Below are 10,139 nucleotides of genomic sequence, written 5' to 3'. Positions count from 1 at the left end.
GGTTGGTCAATTGATGTATGGCAGAAGACTGACAGAACCATTGGAGCATTAAACAAAATGTCTAGCAATATTTGTTCTGGCTCAAATCGCTCTGAATTCAACTTCACTTTTTATTCCCTTTAGCTCCATAATATCATCTTCCAACCAAGAACTTGGATCAATTTAATCAACTATCTTCTGCAAATTTCTTGTATTCTATTTCCTTTTGGTTTTGTTCTTCGATTGTTGCACATTACAGAATATGCATTTCATATTGCATTTCAATATGTATATACATACATATATATATCACCATCCAGTGTTTTAAATCCGGGTTTTGTCCCCGTTAACAGGGGTGGCCGGATCTACCTCAATGCCATAGCAACCGAGGTAAGCAGGTGCAGCCCACCCCAACCTTTGGGCTGGCTGGTGCCCATTTTCCATTGCTATCATGAGGCTTTTTTGGAGCTGGATTTTCTATGGGAAGCATGCCCTTGCTTACCCCCAACCTCAGTTTCTAGACATGAATGGTCTCAAGACCAAGGCCTCTACCATGATTTTTAAGAAATGTGGTGCAAAACTAGCTCAGGAAGGCAGGGACACTACTTCCTGAGACCCCTTTTGGAGCCCCCTACCTAACTATATATATTGTTAATTCAAACAAACATAAGGACGTGCTCACGAAATATATTAGACGCTTGGTGAAGGGAATACCTTTCCTTCCTTAAGTTATTTGTGTATAGATATCTCAGTCCTGTTGTAGTCTCTCTTGGATATATAATGTTCACATGTATTCACAGTTGCAGATACAGGCATGGCTGTGTGCTACATGGTGTAGGCATGGTTGTGTGGTTAAATTCACAACCATGTGATTTTAGATTTTTTCCCACTACATGGCACATGGATGCCTACTACTATAACCTTGGGTTGACTAAGGCTTTACTAAAGAAATTGATGACCAAAAGCTGTACCGAAGCCCACTCCTCATATATGTGTGCATGTGGATGATTGCATTATGATGCACTTACTGTGATTATTAAAAATAAATATTCTCTATTTGTTATTTTTATAATGTAATGATGTGTGTGTGTGTGTATACACACATACACACACAATAGATACCAAAGTCTTTCAGTATAAATTTGTAACCACAACATTGTGGTCTTGGGAGGGGTTCAGTTCTGCTACTCTTTGGACAGGTGTCTTCTACTATATACTCAGGCTGATCATGACCTTGTGAGTGAATTTAATAGGCAGAAGCTAAAAGAAACCCATTGTATGTGCATATGTGTGTTGGTTTACATTTGTACTCTATGACACTCAATGTCTGCTCATTTCACACCTTCGTAGACTTGTGAAATAAGTCATCCTTTCAAAACAAGTAAGGTTTGTGACAAGAAGGGCATCCAGTTGTAAAACATTGCCTTGATAATATATTCATCTAGGCCATGCTAGCATGAAAACATGGATATAAAGTGAATGAGTGAATATATATATATATATATATATCATGTGATCACGTGACCGACCAGACCATCAGATGTTGTTACACATTGCTGGTCACAATGCATTCGCATTGTTTTAGCCTTCGAATGACGACACCCTGCTGGTTAAGCTAGCAGGCCAACAGGAGAAAGAGTGGTGAAAGAGTACAGCAGGGATCACCACCCCCTGCCGGAGCCTCGTGGAGCTTTAAGGTGTTTTCTTTCAATAAACACTTACAACGCCCGTTCTGGGAATTGAAACCGTGAGTCCACTGCCCTAACCATTGGGCTATTGCGCCTCCACATATATATATATATATATATATAAAACCTTTGCCAGCCTGGAAACTGACACATATATATTTATTTGTAGAGAGAGAGTTTATTTAATTTGTTACTGATTGTAATGCCATTTATTAGCAGATATGTTTGTGTGTGTAAAATGCATTGAGGCTGTTTGGCTTAGCAGTTAAGGTATTGGACTCACAGTTAGGGTGCATTATGTATGGCTTTGAGCAAAGCACTTTGTTTTACAGTGCTCCAGTCCACTAGGCTGAAATGAGGGCAAACCACAGAGGGGAGTCTTACACTGTCAGTGACCTCAATACTTCAGAAATCTAGATGAGCTCCAGCTTCGTGAGTCTGTAGGCCTGAGATGGATTTTAAAACAAAAAAATGGATGTGTGCATATACACACACACATACATGTAAATGGTTTAACCCTTTAGTGTTCAGATTACTCTGTTAAATGTAATGCTTTTTCACTCAAATTGTTTTGAATTAATCATGCATTATCTTATAGCTTTGAGGTTTCAATGATGTGATTGTTTATTTTTAGAATGTCAATGTAGGTTAGGTGTGAGAGGCCAGATCTAGCCAGTTTGAATATAAAACATATAGAATATTTGGGCCAGATATGGCCGGTTTAAACACTAAAGGGTTAAGGAAAAATTTTCCAATTAGCTGAACGAGGACAACATTCCCATTGATGGGAAGCAGAGTATTTATCTATTTTTCCTGTGCACCTGTCCTTCTCTTTCTAAACATTTGTTATTTAACAGTACTATTCTGTATCTACTAGGGTTGTTGTTGATGCTGCACAGCAAGTAGCAGATATGTGGTTGAAGTCCTGCTGTGTTTTTTCTGTCTCAGATATCATTTATAGATAGAAGTGTGTGTATGCTCACATGTGTATTTGTGTACACCGACACATATGTAGGTGTACACAAATACACATATGTAGTCTTGCTTTATGTTAGCTGAAGTTTTACAAACAAGAGTCTTGTAATCAGTGTCTTGTAATTGTACTTTTCAATTACAAGAAATAAATAATTTTCTTGTAGATCAGTCAACTTTTATAATATTGATTCACATTTAAAGAGGGGTTTGAAAACCAAGTGTAACTGGGAGCTTATACATTCTTTCTATGTTTACCCCTTTTGCTGTTTTGTATAAGCCTGCTTTACATAAAGGTAGCAATTTGACTTCAAACATTACTGAATACTATTCCAAATTTCCACTGAAACCACAGCAGAAAATTGATTTGGTTTGGCAAAAAATCTCAGGGTTCAACGAATTTCTCATCTACTGTGGCAAGTTCACCTCATTGACAAATTTACATTGATTCTAAAAGTAGCGCTACAACTTTTCCGAAGACACGTTATGAAATGAATTAATCCAGAGGAGTTGGTGAGATGGATATGTTTACATTGATGGTTTTTATTTTATAATACTTTATTTATTTTCTTTTAGCACCGTATGGTAAGTTGAGTGACCAGGTTTGAATTCCTTGGGCCTTTTAGCAAAGGAAAAATCCCATTAACCTGGTCTGTTTAAGACAACCAACCAAAAGATTTAGAGACAAAAAGTTAACCCTTTTGTTACCAACCTGTCTGAAAATGCCCCTGGTTCTAGGACACAAACATCCTGATTTATTTAAAGTGATCTGAATTAAAAATCCTCCATCAAAATTTTCCAAACACCAGCTTAATGACAAAATTATTTTATTAAATTCTTAATTATTTTAAAACTTAATTGAAAGAAAGCGAGTATATTTCAGCAAAAATATGGTAATGAAAGGGTTGAATAATTTAAATACATAAGTTTTTGTGACAAAAGCTAAACAATTTAAAACAATATTTTGAGTCTTAATTTTTTTTTTTTTTCTGTTTGCATTTAGTTCTTTAATTCTTCTGGTATTAACATCAAGAAAAGTGTTCATCAGAAAGTTTATATATTTATTTGAGGTTGATGTTTCACTCTTCACAGTTTCCTGCTTCATGCCATTCTTCATGCAACAAAAAGGTTTGGTTACCTTCAGATTTGGAATTGCGAAAATGAAATTTTGTAATTTTAAATAATTAGAAATCAAAACATTCAAAACTGACTTCAAAGTCATTTATCATACTCTGGTTCGAATATCAATGGACATTGTATATATCATTTTGTCTATGGCCCCACCATCAGCACCACGTAAGAGGTTGCACAATGAGAGTTGTCTTGGAGAGAATCATTAACTTCAAACTATTTGAGTATTTTGTCTTTCCTCTGTATGTCTAAATGTGTATGTGTCATATATATGAGGTTTAGCAAGTATCTTATACTCAGGCCAACCTAAGTTTTGTAAGTGGATGTAGTAGACAGAAGGTGAAACTAGCTATCAAATGTGTATATTTATATCCCTGTTTTATATGTAGAGATAATGTTGATTTGATGGACAGAATGAGTTTATTTGCAGCACAAATATTTGATCATTATAAACAAATAGAAGCCCGTCGTATATATATATATATATATATATGTGTGTGTTAGTGTTTGACCCCCTAGCATTGCTTGACAACCGATGCTGGTGTGTTTACGTCCCTGTCACTTAGCAGTTCAGCAAAAGAGACCGATAGAATAAGTACTGGGCTTACAAAGAATAAGTCCCGGGGTCGAATTGCTCGACTAAAGGCGGTGCTCCAGCATGGCCACAGTCAAATGACTGAAACAAGTAAAAGAGTAAGAGTAAAAATAATCTGTGTAGTTTGTTCAGCAAAAAGTTACAGAAGCATCTTTCTCAGGCTTGAGTGACTCTTATTATGTATGTGTGTGTGTGTGTGTCCTTGACTAGGCATCATGTGATGGTTGTAATGGAGGATCACCATCATACAAGCAGGGCTGTTTGTTTCCAGCATTCCAAGAAAAACATGGCTCAACCATGGGGAAATATTACCTTGCTTTGAACAAGTGAAGATTGGCAACAGGAAGATCCTCTGGCCACAGAAAATCTACCTCAACAAATTCTGTCTGACCCAGAATAAGTCAGTCTTTTGGAATCTATTCCTCACAAGGCTGATCCTACAAACATGAAACACACCAACAACCCAAAGGTATCTATTTGTAAATGGGTCATTAATAGTTATAGATCTTTGTTAGTTCTACATTCAGTTGTTTAGCAACCTTAACACCCATCTGCACCTCTTATTCACAATAAGTTTTATTCCTTTCTATACAAAGTTTTTCTAAATAGTTTCAGCTTTGTGTTTTTTCAGTACTGGTGACTACATTTGGTCCTGTTTAGAATTTATGTCAACCCTTTCATTTTGGTTAAATTATAACTGAAGTGATTTACCTTCAACTTAAAATCAATTTCATATTTAGATTCTTTTAAATTATGTACATTCTCATCAGCTATTTTTGTTTTTACCATTCTTCTCTGCAGGCTAGCACATTACATATCTGCATAGCTGTTCCCTCCATTCTTAACCTTGTTGGTTCCAGCCTGTTCCAAGACAGCCTTTAAATGTTTACACTTCTCTCCCTTGAGAAACACCAGATATCTTTAAATATTTTTAGCTTCCTTTCTGTCGAAAATAATTTTATTTCAGTTTTTCTGCAGTCTTCCATTGAAGTATATTTCATCTAGAGATATACGTATAGTGAGTGATATATTCTATAATTTTTGCTTTCTATAGCATTAGATGTTCTCTGTTATATATGTTCTAGCATCAGATAAATTTTCATAGTCAATTATTTAGCTTGTTTTTGGATAATAGGTGTAACTACTTTTGCACTAACTGAATTGATACCCAATTACCAATGCAACCAAACTGTGATAAATCTAAATCTTTTGGTGGTTTTTGCCTTTTACATTACCAGCATCTGAAGCCATGATGTGAATGATGTTTTTGAATTCTATCTTGCAGCTGTTTTTTTTTTCTTTCTTGCTTTGCATGTGTAGTAAGATTGGAAGACTTCACATACATCAATCAAGTTCAATCAAAATATAAATAAAAATTCCATCCAGCTATTTTTCTAATATTTATTGGTTAATTTTGACAATTTTTTTTAAATATATTTATTTTTTTTACTATTTATTTAATTTCATAAGTTTTTTTTTTTAATATCAGAAATATTTATATACCATCACATATATTTTTCTTCATACAGATGCAAACATACATACATGCAAACACTCATATTCATACCAACACGCATTTTCACGAATACATAAATTATGGAAATAAATATATTTTTATATAATTATGTCTTTGTTTTATTTTTTTAAATGTTGAACCTGTGATAAAAGTTTCTTCTATGAATTTAATCAGATGTTTAAATTTTAAAATTTCTTGAAAAAAAGTAATTTTGATTCGCCTTAATTTTAACTGACCTAGATGTAACCTTCAAACAGCAGGCATCACCATTCGGTGTCTCACTAGAGAACAATGGATAGGTCATCAATTAACACTCAAGCATCTACAAATGCGCCTAAGTGAGACAAATCAAGTTGTAAATGGAAGACAAAGTCAATCCCTTCGTCCATTAACATGAAGCTAACTTCACCACCATACTGTAAAGTGGTTGGCACTAGGAAAGGCATCCATAGAAACCCTGTCAAGACAGACATTGGAGCACATGCAATTCTTGGATAAATTGGATTCTGTCAAACCATCCAATCCATTCCAGCATGGAAGATATATGTTAAATGATGGTGATGTTTACACCAGAAGCAAAGGAAAGTGAATATTTTATGGCTCTTTAGAGTAATGATCAAAATAGAACCTCACAGATTTTCTTTGACTATGCTTACAACACACTTGAAGAAACACATTTTAGCAGATTATTGATAAAATGATGTTTTGATAAATACTCCAATTTTTCTTAAATGTATGTCTTACAACCACTATTGAGACTTCCCTAGGGTATTTTCAAAATCCATGTGATACTGAACATTATTTGAGTGACAGTGAGATTGTTGCCAGAGCAACAAGTGGGCTCGTTTAAGCACACCATTCGAGCGTGATTGTTACCGCATCGCCTTACTAGCACTTGTGTTGGTGGCATGTGGAACATTTGAGCGAGGTCGTTGCCAGTGCCGCTGGACTGGTTCCTGTGCAGGTGGCATGTAAAAAGCACCATTTTGGTGTGGCCGTTGCCAGTACCACCAAACTGGCCCAAGTGCCGGTGGCATATAAAAGCACCCACTACACTCTCGGAGTGATTGGTGTTAGGAAGAGCATCCAGCTGTAGAAACTCTGCCAGATCAGATTGGAGTCTGGTTTGCCAGACCTCAGTCAAATCGTCCAACCCATGCTAGCATGGAAAGTGGACGTTAGATGATGATGATAATGTCACATTTTAGAAATGATGAAGAATGAAGTTAGATTTTATAAACCATTCTGAAAACTAGTAATTGAGAGTCATTCATTCTATTCAAAGGAAGAGTTGTGTTCAAGCAAGCACCATCGCTTGTTTGGGGGTGTTTTTTTGATTGAGGAATAAAGATTTTTGTTTTATGTGATTATGAATCTGGCTTGTGCTACATATCCTAATTTATTCAGCAAGTGAAGCAGATGTCTCAAACAATTCACATTTGGGACTTTCCAGTGCATTAGTCGATGCATTGATGACCCGGTATTGCAATCAAGGGCACATATACACAGACAAATCTTTGTGGTTACTTATTTGCCACCTCTTAGAAACAGAACACGGTTGCAGGGGCACAAAGAAAACGCATACTATGCAAGTCCAGAGCCAACTCCTTGTCTTCAGTCCCAACAGAACACTGATGCCTGACCTGTGGCAGAACCTTCCAAGTATGTATCAAACTGGTTGGACACACACTGCCCCATCTTCTCTGTTATGATGTTTTTAATCCTTATCAACAATGATGGATGAACTAATACTAATAATGATCTGGCAAGAAGACTGAGTCATGTGGAACTGTGAATAAATAGAAAGCACATGACTAAATTTGAAAGATTGAAGAAAGGTCAAGTTGAATAAGTAGCCATTCAAACAACATGTCAACCCTTTATGGTTAGGTGTGGCTTATTGACATGCCATGTTTTCTTCTGCAGAGGACAGGTGTGGTATATAAGCTTCATTTGCATTATAAGTTATTTAATTACCATCGTTTTATTTATTTATTTTTTTTTTTGTGTCCTGCACCGAAAATCTTGCTATTTATACCTGGCCTTAAAGGTGACTTTGCTTACCAATGTTCACAAGTGCTTTGTGGAAATTTCAAGGAAAATGGATCTCAGAACTAAGCAATATGTTTATAAATCTGATATACTCAATAATTGCACCATAAATACAAGGATTGTTGATAAAAGTGACATGCAAATTGGACAAATTGATTGCCTTTGAAAGTGTATGAAATGGTACAAGAAACTGTTTTTCTATTTACTTGATATGATGCTTTTGAATAGCTACAATCTCTTGTAAAAACTGGGAATAAGCCATCTTCACGGGAGTTATCTTATGATGTCATTTATCATTTGCTCAGGAAACATGGAAGACCAACACATGCATTCAGTGGAAGAATGACTCTGGATCATCCAGATAGACTTGGTGTTCAGTCCTTTCTTGGAGTATTTGCCTGCAAATGATAAAAGACAAACAAGTCCTATACTATGTTAAGTCCTAAAGGGTTAAGGATCTTAATGGTAGATTTAGTTTATCAGCTTATAGTACATCCTTCATCTCTACTGCTTCAGTATCAGTCATCAACAATTGGGAATAACAATCAGTTTAAGTTAGCAATCTCATTTAAATGGAATGACAAGCTAGATTTGTAAATTATATAAGGTGATTACCATTAGGGCTGTGTTGCAGTTAATATATTCTCTGACAATTTTTGTAACTGATAAGTATACTAATGTACACAAGCCTCCTTCCCTCTCACACATATACATTGTGTGTGTGTGCTCATTTGGTACTCAAGTGGAAACATCTGGCTTGCTTAAAGACTCTTCAATTATCATCAAGCAGTCATACAAATCTACTTCCTTGTAGTAGATACAAAAAGCTGACATCAGGCAACAATCCGCCTGCCAATGGAAATTAACCCCTTCGTGTCCGGTACAAAACATGAGGGCTTCCATCATCAACAATAGTACAATGAAAAAAGGTCTGGAGCGAAGGTGGAGCAGAGTTGAGTGGGTGTGTGCTGTGTGCAAGAGATGAGATGGAGGGATGCTTCAGCCAAATACATCGCAAAGAAATACCAGTACCAATTCTTCTGAGTAGATGCAGTAGGAAGTATGACAAAGAAATGGGTAGATAAAATAATTGAAATAATATGACAAGATAACTAGACCAGATAATTGAAATAATATAAGATAAGCTTAGACCAGTTATAGACAACATGAACTTTAAAGATCCCTGCATATATTCCTCAGTTAAGACATGTGAACTAAAAGGCCCGGTTGCAAACCACCTCAATACAGTAACAATTGGTGGCTTTAATGGACCTGCGAAGCAACACCAGGATAGCTATTCTGGTGTACATGGAGAAGGGATCAAAGTTTTTAGAATTCTGACATGACTGATCAAGCTATTTGCAGGATTAACTTGAGGAAATTGGTCAGTCACCTGATGACCAACCAATCAGGTGAATACATAAATCAAATAGACATATGAGGAAACTAGACAAATGGTTGTGAATACTAAGTCATTTCCTAAGAAAGAATGTACCACTCAGTGTAAACCAGTTATTAGTCACTTCATTGTAGGTACTAAATAGGCACAGAGATACAAAACAGTCTGGAGTAGGAAGATATAAGAATTGAAAGATCTGTTTGCTAAACACAAATTCAAAGAGCTTCTAAGTGTTGTATATGGTGAAAAAGAGGAGGAAATAGAAGCCTATGGCAAAGGGGACAACTGGAGGTTTCTACAAGACAACTTGCTGCAGGCCAGAGATTATATTTGTAGATACAGCTAGGTTCCAGCTTAGAGAATGCAGCATAATCTCTCTATATATAAACGGCAAACTGTCTGTGTGTGTGTGTGTGTATCCTTTATACAAATCCACAATTTTTCAGTTAGAGGGCTCCCACTTTCTATGGTCATTCAAAACTGTCCAAGGGTGGTCATGCACATCTTTGCATTTCCCCAGTCACCCTACAAAGCCATTAAAAAATCAATAGAAGTGACGTTTTTGTGAATATTCTATCCAAAGCCCAATCAAAATGCCCAAAACTTGATACGCCAATTGAATGCCAGCTAGCTGTATGTGATTGGTCGGAGATTTGGACAGTACTCGCGTGTATGTGCACACGCACGCAGCTGTATATGCATGCACTAGTACTATGACCCGGTGTTGCCAGGTCATAGTGCTAGTGATGGATGAATATTCAGTAGTTGGAGATTATAAGAAAGTTGAGAGCAGGAAATGATATCCAG

General features: G+C 36.2%; 1 long non-coding RNA gene across 1 annotated transcript; it reads left to right on the top strand.

The window, feature by feature from the left end:
* Positions 1 to 585: 585 nt before the first annotated feature.
* LOC118765618 lies at positions 586 to 2,988 on the top strand. Its single transcript, XR_005001478.1, has 2 exons — positions 586 to 2,177; positions 2,402 to 2,988. It is a non-coding gene; the product is annotated as an uncharacterized LOC118765618 (long non-coding RNA).
* The last annotated feature ends 7,151 nt before the right edge of the window (positions 2,989 to 10,139 follow it).

This window comes from Octopus sinensis, linkage group LG1 (assembly GCF_006345805.1).
Source record: "Octopus sinensis linkage group LG1, ASM634580v1, whole genome shotgun sequence".
NCBI classification, from domain to species: Eukaryota; Metazoa; Mollusca; class Cephalopoda; order Octopoda; family Octopodidae; genus Octopus; species Octopus sinensis.
This window is presented reverse-complemented; position numbering and strand designations above follow the sequence as displayed.